The following is a 13877-nucleotide window of genomic DNA, read 5'->3' as shown; positions in this document are numbered from 1 at the left end:
TTCAGCTTCTTTGTCCACTTTATCGTTTTCGTCTCTTTACACCTTTTTCCTCCTCTTCGGTTTCCCTGTCCGCTTTGTCTTTTTTCGCTATTTCTTCCTCTTCGTCTTCCTCGTGTTCCGACGATCCCGGTGGAAGAAACGCGTCGAAAACGGCACACGTCTCTCGTGACGACCAGTTTCGCATTTTTGCACGCAACCACGTGGTGCCTCCCCCCCCCCCCCCCCCCTCCACTCCACCGCCGGTTAACACGAACGGGAGGTGGTCGACGGTGTATCTTCGCGGCCCCCGGGGAAAATTTATGCGTCTGCGTCGTCGCCGCCACGATGAGCTTTCTGCGTGCTTTATGGGGAACGATGACTAACGCGCGAGTTATTTTCACCGTGGTAAGCGACAGCTTCGGAAAGGAAATGGGACGTCGATAGGGGGATACCGATTTGGGAGGGGTGTTGTGCGGGGAAACGAGAAATATGATTGAACATTTTCAGGTGAACTGTGAATTCTGTTTATAGATCGTAGAAAATATTGTGGATTCATCAGAGTAGATCGATTTGGTAGGTTGGAGAATTTTTGGTTCGATTCTGTTTGGTGGCTATGGTTGTTGAACAGGGAAATGAGGGACGAGAGTAAGAGAGAGTGATGTGGAAAATTTGATGAAAAGAAAATTGAAGAGACAAAGAAAATTAAAGAGAGTAATGTGGAAAAATTGAAGAATAGAAAATTAAAAAGAGTAATGTGGAAAAATTGAAGAAAAGAAAATTAAAAAGAGTAATGTGGAAAAATGAAAGAAAAGAAAATTAAAAAGAGTAATGTGGAAAAATGGAAAAAAAGAAAATTAAAAAGAGTAATGTGGAAAAATTGAAGAAAAGAAAATTAAAAATAGAAATGTGGAAAAATTGAAGAAAAGAAAATTAAAAAGACAAAGAACATTAAAAAGAGTAATGTGGAAAAATTGAAGAAAAGGAAATTAAAAACAAAATTAAAAGACACTATGAACTGTTTATATACCGTAGATACTATGGATGCATTAGCCTAGATTGATTTGGTAGCTTCAAGAATTTTTGGTTTGATCCTCTTCGATAAGTATGGTTGCACATGGAAGAGGGTATAAGGGACGAGTGTGAGAGAGATTAATATAAAATGGTATTAAGGATTCTATCAAAAGAAAGAAAATAAGAATTGTGTACATTTTTGAAATCACGATAATATTATTGTTACTGTAAGAATCGAAAGATTTGAAAACGATGCATTTTTATGGTATTATTCGATTTCTTATTTTCGTATATGCGGGACGATCGAAACGTATGCACCGACGAGAGCCAAAACGCAAACGGTCGTAACGTCTAATAAACAAATTAAACTATGCTTGTTCCGCTGTGAATGAGTATTCGGGCCGATTGCGTTCCATTCTTGGAATTTGTCTAGCCCAATTTCGGCGAACGTATAGGACCGCGGCTCGTCACTGAATTAAGAATACTTTCAACGTATATAAGAATTCGCAGCGGCCCTCTGTCTCGACGTGGCTACGCCAATGCATTCGATCCGCGATACGTCAATAGCAGATAATTCCTTCCTGTTCGCATTTGACATAAATTCCCCCGTCACGCTTATGCAATTAATGTAATTAATAGCGTACTAACGATCGAGAGTATTGCGCGATCCTGTACGCTAGCGACATCTGTCGTGGCTTCGTTGAACACTGTGCGCTCTCGAGGCAATTCCAGCTGTACCTCGCGGACAGTTTCAACGGCTCGGTCGATAACTGTGATTGTTTCTGTCTTCTCAGTGATCCCTGTTTTAGCTAACAGTAAACGTATCGAAACGGTTCACTCTTGTTAAAAGCTGATCGATTTCTACGTTGTTGCTTCGAACGGTAGAAAATCGATAACAACGATAATTGTCACGGTACGATTTTCAAAGATTCCAATCCCTTTTCTAGACCCCGATCATCGTTACTGTTCATTTCTCCAAGCTCGATCGTAGTCCGGCAAGACGAGTCTTCTCAACGAGTAATCGCGTTTCGAATTTTCGCGCTACTCCCAAGCCGACCGTGGTACGCGTAACGCGGCATCAGATGGCGCCACCGTGACGGTGCAGACGCGGCGCAAGTTGCACGCAGCTCGAGTCGTGTGTGTACGTTTTCTCAGCTTTTCCGTGTCACGGTGTCGCGAGCGCGTCTGTCGTCGACGCTCGCGGTGTCCGTCGGGTTTTATCTAATCGCTCGAAGAAAATTAAATTCCGCGAGAGTGCGAGCACCGGTCGCGAGTGATCGGTCGAGCGTGCGTGGTGTGCGCGAGATCGGAACGGTCGTCCGGGTCCGTGGAACGAAGAAGAAGAGAGCGACGAGGCGAGCGACGAGCACGGGAAGAGACAGAGAGAGCGAAAACAGTGGGGGAGCGAGAGGCAGTCGGCCGAGCGACAGAGAGCCAGGACGCGGTTGGAAGAGAGACGAGGCTAGAAGTGTGTCGGGGCACTTCGTCGAGGAAGGAGCAGGGAAATCTTCCTTTTCCTCTTCGTACGGCCTGGATCGAAGGGTCAGAGGGGTTGCGGGTGGGTGGGGTGCCAAAAAGCGAGAAACAGCGAAGAGTCAGCTTCGAGAAGGAAGAGGTAATTCAGCAACGAAGGGTGTACGGAGCCGTGAGGCTCGGTGAGGGAAGAGTATCGTGTCGACGAACGATAGTGCAAGAAGGAGACAGTGCGGTGCCGTGTAAACATACATCCTATTGCCGTGAGTGCGTGCGCGAGTGGCAATCAGCGACGACTTAACGTCGTTGTCGTCGTCGTAGTCGTCGTCGTAGTCGTCGTGATAGTCGTCGTGATAGTCGTCGTGGTAGTCGTAGAGAGTTTGTTTGAAACTGCATCGTCGGCGTGGGTTGCCTTTCGACGAACGAGGAGAGCAAACGTGCGAAGAAATCGGCCGAGCAACGGTCCTCAGGTGCCGTGCATCAATCATCGCGGCGTTCGGGCACGCGTATGAACCTTTATCACAAATGACAGTCCATCGGACGAGAGGCCAAGTCAGGTGCTGGCTGGATTCGTTTGTCTAGCGGGCAAAGCGGTACGTGTATTTTATTCAACGGTACATTTAGTGGACTCTTCTGTAAAAATGGCTCCTAACGTCTCTTTGTATATCGTCCACTCCCAGTTCGCTCGCTTTCGACCATTCTTAGAACCCTTAGGCGTTACGGTACTCGTATGCGGAAATTGTCGCCGGGTCGATGCGTTTTCCGTTGACATCTCGCGCGTTTTCACTTGTATTTTTAGCGACAAAGTGTCCCGGAATCATCGTTAACGTTCGCGCGTGCGACGACCAGGCATTTAACGTATCGGCCGATACGTGATTCGTTTATAAACATTCGCGACCTACCCTGCACGATACAGTCGCGGCTACTTGCGTGCACGCGATAAACGCGAATGACAAGAGGCTCGAGTGCCAACCGTTCCGGACACCCGTTACGTATCACGAAAGATCCTTCTGCGTTCTCGTAAGACCGTTTCCGCCATATTTAATTTCTTGTAGGTACGGAACCTGATGCGACCTTGAAACGCGAGTGTTAGACAAATAGATGTCGAACTTTCCAACGCTGAACGTTTCTAACGAAATGTGTGTTGCGCGTATCGCGATTTGCAACAATTATCGCGGTCTGTGCTCGCTTCAGGATACGTACGCGTTCCTTGAAATTCAGGTCATCGGAGGTTTCGTTCCTCTCGTAGTAGCTTATACCACCTCGACTAAATTTACGTGTCCGTAACACCTGCTCGAAGTATTCGCGATAATAGGTTGTTCCATGGTATCGCATCGGGAATTAGCACAAAGTGGTTTTATAGGTGCAACAAAAAACGCAATGCTGCCCAACCTCCTTTACAGAACTGGGTAAAATATGCCTTTTGAATAGCGAACAGGTCGCGTTATTTGCATGTACGACTCATTATCGTACGGATAAGATACATTTCATTTCGATGGTCGCGAAAACCGAAGTTTCGTTCCAAGTAAACTCATCCAGACCCGGATACCATTCGACATGGAGGTATTTCAAACTCTATTTTAAGTGCTAGACACCAAAGTGAATGCAACTAAAATAGTCCATCGTGTGTAGATGAAAACTTAGAAAGTAAAATCGCCGTATTTTCACGCCACTTCACGGAAGGAAATGGAAATATTTTATTTTCATCGCGCGTCCACTTTCGAAGCGACGAAACAAATATTCCCCATCTACGATTCGAAACACTCGGGAGCGTGGATAAAATTTTTAACGGAAACCGTTGAAACGCGTTGCATTTACAAAGATCGACCTGACACGGAAAACACCGGAGGTGTCAAGAACACGAACCACGAGACTTATTTTATCGTTCCAGATTTACCGTTGAAATTGTTCGGTGAGACTTGTTTGGAAAACTCTGCTTTGGGCGCTATTTAGCGTCAAGAATAATTTCTATCCGCGGACACACTGTGCAGTTAATATCCCCGGAATGCGGTTTATGTCAATAGCCCTCTGGCGGTGTCTGTTAGAAAGTCACACATTTTGGCCTACCGTACATCTAACTGGATTAACATTCAACGGAATGGAAATATCGGTTGTTTACGAATTCTGAACGGATTGTTAGCAACAATCGTCGAGTAAAATTCACCGTTGAACGTCCCACTCGATATTTCCCCCGTGTTGTTCCCAACTATGGAAAATTTCAAATACTCGAAAGACCTCGTGCTAAATAAAATAAAGATAAATTTTTCCTCGCTCGGACGCTCACTCGGAATAGTAAAAGAAAAAAAAGTTACGCGTTTCCGTCTTAAATATTTATTATTAACCGGTGTTGTTTACACGTATTTGTTTTCTAGGTTAACAATATTGACATACAATTTTTTCCAAGATTCTAAGGTCGGGCGAGCGTCGGTGGATAACGTTGAAAATTAATTTTATCGTTCGAACGACTCGTACGGAATACACGCTCGGTTAACCAACGAATACGTTTTTAAATAAATACCACCTTATCTGCGTTCGCTTTATCGCCCGGCGTATACACACTGTATACGTACGTATGTTCAAAAGTGTCTCTTTCGAACGCGCGTCCACACACCGTTACGAATGGTGTAGCGACCCTGTGGGTTCCCCGTGCAACGTCTAAAAACGCATGCGCGACGTCTCTTTCTTAAGCCCAATTAATAACGAATATGTCCGAGAATAACGCGGATACGCTTGACCGGAAACACGCGCGACGGACGGTGCGCGGAACGAGCCACTTCGTAGAGGAAACCGAAAGAAAAGAAAAAACGAAGAAAAAGGAAAATACGAAAAAGAAAAAATCGACCACCGAACGTCCCTCGTTATTTCGATTGGATGGGTTAACGAACCACCGCGGAGCGGTAGGAGGTAGGTGGGGGGAGGGGTTCGGAGGGGAGCCCAGTGAAATGTTAATGTCTTATTACGTCATGTTCGTTTACCGTCGCCGGAGAAAGGGGTCAAAGAGACGGAAGGAAAGGGAGGAGGAAAAGAGTGCGAGACGACTAAAAATGGCGTGGCACGGTACACCATCGTCTCACGGATACAGATTACAGAGTCTCCGCTTCGATCGTCCTTCTTTCTCCCTCTACTTCTCGTTTCTCTTCGCTCTGCCTATCTGTGTGTGTGCATATATATATATATATATATATATATATATATAATAAACATACACATATGTATATATATACATATATATATATACATGCACATATATATACATACATATATATATACACAGACACATATTTTACACTTACTTAAAATACCTGTTATTTACACACACACTTACACTTACTCAAAATACCTGTTGTTTACATACACACGCACAAAACACATTTACACTTACTCAAAATACCTGTTATTTACACACACACGCACACGCACAAAATACATTTACACTTACTCAAAATACCTGTTATTTACACGCGCGCGCGCATACACACGCGCACGAGTGCACTCATTTATACGCAAGTATAGAGATGCATACGTGTAGGTGCCTCTCGGGCAGGTTATACCGTGGAATGCACACACGCGTTTCGTCGCATTGCGCCCGTGTGGTGGTCGTGACTCTCCCTTCCCCCGACATTGGCGAACGCGCGGTGAAACGTTCTAATCGGTCCTAATTATTCCTTCGTGCCCGTGGACGAATAAATATCGGTCCGCGTCGTTTTATCCGCGTCGCGGTTTCCACGGATTTCCGCGTGCGGCGGGCATCATCCGCGCGTTAAAGACGCCCGAGGAATCTCGGTAACGGTACGCGAGCGCGCTACCTGTTACGCACCCGTGGTGGTGCGTTTACGTTACGCATTACCATAGGTTATCGCCTCTTAAATCGAGGATTTCACGGAACCCTGTGCGTACGCCAATCCCCGTTCCCCGTTCGGCCTATTCGGCGCGAGCGTAGCGTATACCGTTTTCGCGAGCCAACGCGACCATTGTGCAATGCAATCATTCTTACATTTTTTTCTTTCCTTTTTATTTATTTATTTTTCTTTTTTTTACACATTGTTTGAAATACGACGAGAACTCAATTGCACGTTACTGGAGCGTTTTCACAGAGCGTTTTTAATATTGAACCCTTTGTTTTGGGATGGAATTAATTTGATTTTTGATTTTTGATTTTTTTTTTTTTTTTGGAGGGATTAAATTTAAATACGATTGTCAATTCGTTCGACCTAAAAGTACGTCGTTTTGTTTATCACGAACGTGATACGAAGTATGTATATATATTGTGTGTTGGTTTTTTTTTTTATCCTAGAAAATAAATACAAAGGGGTGATTTTTCGCCTGGAAACATATGTAGCGTTCGAATTGTTTGAATGTAGAAAATAAATATACGTAACGCGCGTACGTTGAGGAATAATCATCCAGAGGGACGGAAACGAAGCAGAAATGCGAGAATGTTTTTCTTTTTTACCAATTCTCGTTCGGGTAACTGACAACAAGAATTAATGGTTCTTCGTGAAATAAATTTCTTCGAGTATTATTCGGTGCGAGCAGTTTATTATAGAACGTTTTCGCGTCTACCCATTGAGTCATCCTCGGTATCAAAGAAGTTTGTTAGACATCTAAAACATAATATTTGAAGTTGAGATAATGGAAGGTGGGGAGTACTCGTAAATCAGTTGGGAAAACAAATAGGTATTGGGAACGTACATAAGTCATAGTGTTTGTGTGTACGAAACAAATTGTTGGTACAGATAGTAAAGTAGGTAATATAATATTGAGCAACATACATGTATTGTTAATAGGTACAGAAGAAATTCAACATTTGTGATGGCTGGACGATTTGTTCTGTGATTGACATTCTCTTCCTTCGTCTTTCTTTATTTGTTGTTCCTGTTCCGATCACTTGTTTGCGCATTAGTATCTACCTTTGTAAAATAACACTGAAAATAATAATTTCGTATTTGTAATAATAAAATAATGAAATAGTTTTGGGAATGACCAACGCCTTCTAAAATTTTCTAACAAATGAAATTAAAAAAGATCTCTTCCTCTCGTTATAATGAAATAATGTGTTTATACATATATAAATATATACACACATGTATATGTATGTGTGTGTGTATATATATATATTTATTGCGTTGTAGTTGCATTAGTATCTATCTTTGTAAAATAACGCTGAAAATAATAATTTCGTATTTGCAATAATAAAATAATGAAGTACTTTTGGGTATGACCAACGCCTTTTAAAATTTTCTAACAAATGAAATTAAAAAAGATCTCTTCCTCTCGTTATAATGAAATAATGTGTATATACATATATACATATATCTACTAGTATCTACTTTTGTAAAATAACGCTGAAAATAATAATTTCGTATTTGTAATAATAAAATAATGAAGTACTTTTGGGAATGATTAACGCCTTCTAAAATTTTCTAACAAATGAAATTAAAGATCTCTTCCTGTCGTTATAATGAAATAATGTGTATATACATATATACATATATCTACTAGTATCTACTTTTGTAAAATAACGCTGAAAATAATAATTTCGTAATAATAAAATAATGAAGTACTTTTGGAAATGACCAACGTCTTTTAAAATTTTCTAACAAATGAAATTAAAGATCTCTTCCTCTCGTTATAATGAAATAATGTGTATATACATATATCTACTAGTATCTACTTTTGTAAAATAACGCTGAAAATAATAATTTCCTATTTGTAATAATAAAATAGTGAAGTACTTTTGGGAATGACCAACGTCTTTTAAAATTTTCTAACAAATGAAATTAAAGATCTCTTCCTCTCGTTATAATGAAATAATGTGTATATACATATATATATATATACACATGTATATGTATATATATACATATATATGTATATGTATATATATATATATATACATTGCGTTGGTATTTTGTTGGTTCATCATTCATCATGCATATTTATAACGTCGGATATACAATATGTGAATGATTCATAAAAATTATAAATATACAGAGTGTGCAATAAATTCTTATATAAAGTTCGCTGGTACATTCTATAACTGAACACGGGACGAAAAGTTTGTAGGCTTCGTTAGAAACTCGGTAACTTTCTATTTGGAAATGGCCAATAAATTATTCGATAGTCGAATAAATTCGTTACGTCAACGATAACGCTGTTATTTCAAAGCTTACCACAAAATACCTGTTATTTCAGATAATTAACCATCTGCTATTTCGAACAATGTGTCGCCCGCTTATCTCAGACACTGAAATACCCTCGCTGTTTGAATATCCCCGTTACTTCGAATACCGAAATGCCACGATTATTTTAAATACCTGCAACATCGAATAAATCAACGTTACCACTTATTCTCGCGTAACGTGCCACCCGATAAAACATGGAAACGCTATTTCCAACTATTATTATTTTTTTTTTATTCTCGTTTCCAATGAAATCTGCCCGGGTCTTGATTCGTGGTTGCACGTAGAGATCGTTGAGTCTCTCTACCGTAGAAGATACGTCTTTCAGAGAGGAAACAGTAAATACGATTCCTCAGAGATTGATCGAACGATGAGATCGAGAAAGAACTCGCTGGAAAATTTATCACGGGCTTTGAAACTTCGAAGTCAATGTCTCTTCTTTTTTTTTCTTTTCTTTTCTTTTTTTCATTCCCGTGTATCCAATTGGACGAGAGAATAGAAAGTTCGAAATGAATCATAATGTCGGAAACGAACCGATCTCTCGCGAGAACCTTGTTACATTTCGACCAATTAAATCGTCCAAAGCAATAATAAAAAAAAAAAAAGAAAAGAAAAACAATCGAGAAGTTCCATCCATTCTGCACTACAGACACCGGAACTGTTTGCGATTCTTTCGTCGTTAGACATTGTTTACATTATGCGGCGACACAATATTTATTTGTTTATCTTTGACGACATTTTCTTCTTATTTTTCTCTCTCTCTCTCTCTCTCTCTCTCTCTCTATCTATCTATCTCTGTTCAAGCAACGTTTGTCACGGCGAAACGTGCACAAGTGCGTTATCTTGGACTTGATACGCAATCGATGATAAAGAGGAGAATCCGAGGAAGAAGTCGCGTCGCGTAGATGTCGGTACGTGCGTCAATGCGCTCGCGAGAGCCTGGTAATTAATTCACTCCTGTTGCATTACGGAGAACCAGCCAGCGCATTATTCATCTCGCTTATTTATCGCTGACACGACGCGACGCGACGCTGGCATTTTACGCGGCGAAGATATCGACGATGATCCACGAAAACCCGGTAACGTGAATGCGCCTGTTGCCCGCTTAGGTGTACCGTGCTCGACCTTTGCACGTAATGCCAACCGGTGGTGAAACTTGTTTTTCCCGGTGAAATTACACTCTAATGAGATTTTTCTTGCCCGAGCACCCGACGGAATCATCGTGCCGTCCCCCCTCTCGATTTCTGGCCAATCGGGGGACTCGAAAGTCAATTTACCGCGCCATGCTCGGAAAACGATACCAACCCCGTTTGAAGCGCTCGGGTAAGACGCGCGTCCGTCGCGTAAACGAACCGAATTTTTTCCGGCGATGGTATAAGCGCCATCTGTTGGGAATTTTTTCTCCCGGTGGTAAGAAGTTTAAAGTATCGACTGTCAAAGTTTCGAGGACAATGGACGAATCGTTCGAAAGTTATTAATATTTTAGCGAAAGTAGTTCGGCGGACCTTGTCGCGGAGAATACGGTTGAGTAAATGTTACGATGACACTATGAGCGTTATCTGTTTAGTATTTTTTATATATTTGGTACTATGTTCGAGGCATCGACTGTTAAAGTTTCGAGGAAAATGGACGACTCGTTCGAAAGTTATTAATATTTTACCGAAAGTAGTTCGGCGGACCTTGTCGCGGAAAATACGGTTGAGTAAATGTTACGATGACACTATGAGCGTTATCCGTTTAGCATTTTGTGAGTAGCTGGTATTATGTTTGAGACATCAACTGTTAAAATTTCGAGGGAAATGGACGACTCGTTCGAAAGTTATTAATATTTTACCGAAAGCAGTTCGGCGGACCTTGTCGTGAAGAATACGGTTAAGTAAATATTACGACGACACTATGAGCGCTATCTATTTAGTATTTTTTCACTAGCTAGTATTACGTTCGAGGCATCAACTGTTAAATTTTCGAGGCAAACGGACGACTTGTTCGAAAGTTATTAATATTTTACCGAAAGTAGTTTGGCGGACTTTGTCGCGGAAAATACGGTTGAGTAAATATTAACAATGACATTATGAGCGCTATCCGTGTAGTATTTTTTCTATATTTGGTATTATGTTCGAGGCATCAACTGTTAAAGTTTCGAGGAAAATGGACAACTCGTTTGAAAGTTATTAATATTTTACCGAAAGCAGTTCGGCGGACCTTGTCGCGGAAAATACTGTTGAGTAAATATTACGACGACACTATGAGCGCGATCCGTTTAGTATTTTTTATATATTTGGTACTATGTTCGAGGCATCAACTGTTAATGTTTCGAGGAAAATGGACGACTCGTTCGAAAGTTATTAATATTTTACCGAAAGTAGTTCGGCGGACCTTGTCGCGAAAAATACGGTTGAGTAAATATTACGACGACACTATGAGCGCTATCCGTTTAGTATTTTTTCTATATTTGGTACTATGTTCAAGTTATCAACTGTTAAAGTTTCAAGGAAAACGGACGACTCGTTTGAAAGTTATTAATATTTTACCGAAAGTAGTTCGGCGGACCTTGTCGTGAAGAATACGGTTGAGTAAATATTACGACGACACTATGAGCGCGATCCGTTTAGTATTTTTTCTATATTTGGTATTATGTTCGAGGCATCAACTGTTAAAGTTTCGAGGGAAACGGACGACTCGTTCGAAAGTTATTAATATTTTACCGAAAGCACTTCGACGAACCGTATCGCGAAAAATACAGTAGAGCAAATATTAAATTCTATTTCAAAATTTGAACGCCCGTATAATTGTACATTCTGTTCATTAAAATTCAAACGAAATAGACCCTTGGAAGACTATTCAAACGATTCAAATATCCAGTTCGCCAAAGTCGGCGGATAGTGACGAATTAGTGCAAAAAGCGCGTGAAGTCATCGCTATCGATTCGCATGGGTCATTTTACGCGAGATCGGACACTTCTTAATCTAACATTATCGATCTTATCAATAATTTTCGTATATTGTGCCCTTCGGCGATATTTGAACGCATTTCGAATAATTTCTGCCAATTTTGAAAACGATCCATCCTACAATTTTGTAATACAGCGCTTCGTTTCGATAAACGACTCTTAAACCAATAAACGGGTTACTCGAATACGGAACAAAGATAATTCGTTTAAAAAAGAATTTTTCCAACCACTTTTTCCACGTTCGAAAGATCGGTGAAGAAACAACGTAACTTCATTTTCCCTTCCGGAAGACTTCAAAGTTAGCAAAGCGTTGAGCAAACGATCACAGTTTAACCGGCAACTACCTGCAAATGCACTCACTTACCTCAACGTTTGACACCTATTTTGCAATGTTTTCGTAACACGTCTAATGTCTTCGTAACACATGTCGTGTTTCCGTATTGCGAATGGATTGCTGCAACTGGTTCGCACCGTTTCGAACTTCCACTGCGGGAATGCACACGTGCACAAGTTTCGAGCGTAATTACAATACTGACAAACGGTAACCAAGGGACCAAGGAACTCCCACCCCTTCGTAAAGCTGAATAAATACATCGTCCGCGGACCAATGAAACAAATCTCCCCGCCGATTTGGAACGGAGGAATCACCGACAAGGAAACGTACGTTTCGGACGATTAATGTCATTGACAAAGAGCTCTCGATGTCCACTGACCGTATTACGAAGAATTTTCGTTGCAGAGGTTAATCGTCGATTCTAGACTTTGCAGCGGTCGCGTACCCTACATAACAATGGCAGGTTTAGTCGTCTGACCGCTAAATGCATATTACCGCACAGACTGGCGCGCCTCGATGCAACGTTAACTTCGATCAATTTCCACGCGACAGTAAATTGCTCGGTTTTTAGTCAATTTCTTCACGAGGTAGTACCAATAGTGTTATATCGACATTTTTCGAAAATTTTTCAATTTATTCTACTTATTTGAATTTTTTTAGATTGGAAGTTCGAGAGTGGTAATTCATATTCGAATTAACTTCAAATATTCGAATACTAAAATATTCGAATAATGCTACTAGAATACTCAAAGATTCGAATAATGATATTCGACTGCTCGAGTACTCGACTGTATGAATATTATTCAAATACTAAATCGTTCGAACATTATCGATCGAGTATCTGGATAATGGTAGTATGTATTATATTTGAGTAGTACGATGTGGGCCATGAATCGAGTGTTTTTTATGTATTCGAATGCTCGATCATTCGAATACTAAAATATTCTAATAATGGAAAAAGGTTGACACTCGTTTCGAAGGATAGTTTTGATTGAAAAAATGAGAGATACAATTATCGAGAGATACGTTTGTACATCGGTATTGGGTACAACGTATTCAGGTTTCAATAAAATCCAATATGTCACTCCGAGTCTGACTGGAATGGCAGTAATCTGGACGCTGGCACGATAGGATTAATGGGTGAATATAACCTATAAAGAGGTTCCTCTATTATATATTAATAATCCTCTATTATACGGTAATTTTCTAATTAATTCGACTTGAGCACGACGCGAAGAAGAGTCGTGAAGTTATTTCGTGAATTTCGAAGCGGTGGGGCGTAAGTACTGTGTCCTTGCGGTGAAATTGACTACGAATCCTAATTGAATTACTTTGGATAATCCTACGCGTGATTCCGCTGGCATGGTCGGATTAAGCATTTCTGTTGCCACGAACCCAAATCCAATTTACGTTCGCGATTATCTGTTTTCAGTGCGTGTCAGCATGTTGTAACTGGGACTGCTATTCGTTCGAATACGTGACCATTCGAATGCCGTTCGAATACTGGATCGTTCGAACATTATCCGAATACTGTTCGAGTACTCGACTGTATGAATATTATTCGAATACTGTTCGAGTACTCGACTGTATGAATATTATTCGAATACTGTTCAAGTACTCGACTGTACGAATATTATTCGAATACTGTTCGAGTAGTCGACTGTACGAATATTATTCGAATACTGTTCGAGTACTCGACTGTATGAATATTATTCGAATACTGTTCGAGTACCCGACTGTATGAATATTATTCGAATACTGTTCGAGTAGTCGACTGTATGAATATTATTCGAATACTGTTCGAGTACTCGACTGTACGAATATTATTCGAATACTGTTCGAGTACTCGACTGTATGAATATTATTCGAATACTGATAATCTGGATAATCGTAGTACGTATTTGAATAGTACGATGTGGACTATGAATAGAGTTTTTTTTTATGTATT

At 40.6% G+C, this 13877-nt stretch overlaps 1 protein-coding gene and 1 long non-coding RNA gene across 3 annotated transcripts in view; one reads left to right on the top strand and one right to left on the bottom strand.

Moving 5' to 3' along the window:
* Positions 1-2167: 2167 nt before the first annotated feature.
* Positions 2168-13877, top strand: part of Snrk (SNF related kinase) — a 32499-nt gene continuing 20789 nt past the window's right edge. The window contains exon 1 of the mRNA XM_076315511.1: positions 2168-3056. The gene's annotated coding sequence lies outside the window, so the exon portion shown is untranslated. The remainder of the gene's footprint in view (positions 3057-13877) is intronic.
* LOC143145856 (uncharacterized) lies at positions 5774-12147 on the bottom strand. 2 transcript variants are annotated; one of them, XR_012991785.1, is made up of 4 exons: positions 11960-12147; positions 7236-7388; positions 6851-7067; positions 5774-6753 (listed from the first exon to the last, which is right to left on the bottom strand). It is a non-coding gene; the product is annotated as an uncharacterized LOC143145856 (long non-coding RNA). The 2 variants fall into 2 exon arrangements; XR_012991783.1 differs by lacking the exon at positions 5774-6753 and having other exon boundaries at positions 6850-7067; positions 11960-12146.

The sequence above is a fragment of the Ptiloglossa arizonensis genome, chromosome 1, assembly GCF_051014685.1.
Source record: "Ptiloglossa arizonensis isolate GNS036 chromosome 1, iyPtiAriz1_principal, whole genome shotgun sequence".
Taxonomy (NCBI): domain Eukaryota; kingdom Metazoa; phylum Arthropoda; class Insecta; order Hymenoptera; family Colletidae; genus Ptiloglossa; species Ptiloglossa arizonensis.
The sequence above is the reverse complement of the archived record's forward strand: the minus strand, read 5'-3'. Positions and strand labels throughout refer to the sequence as shown.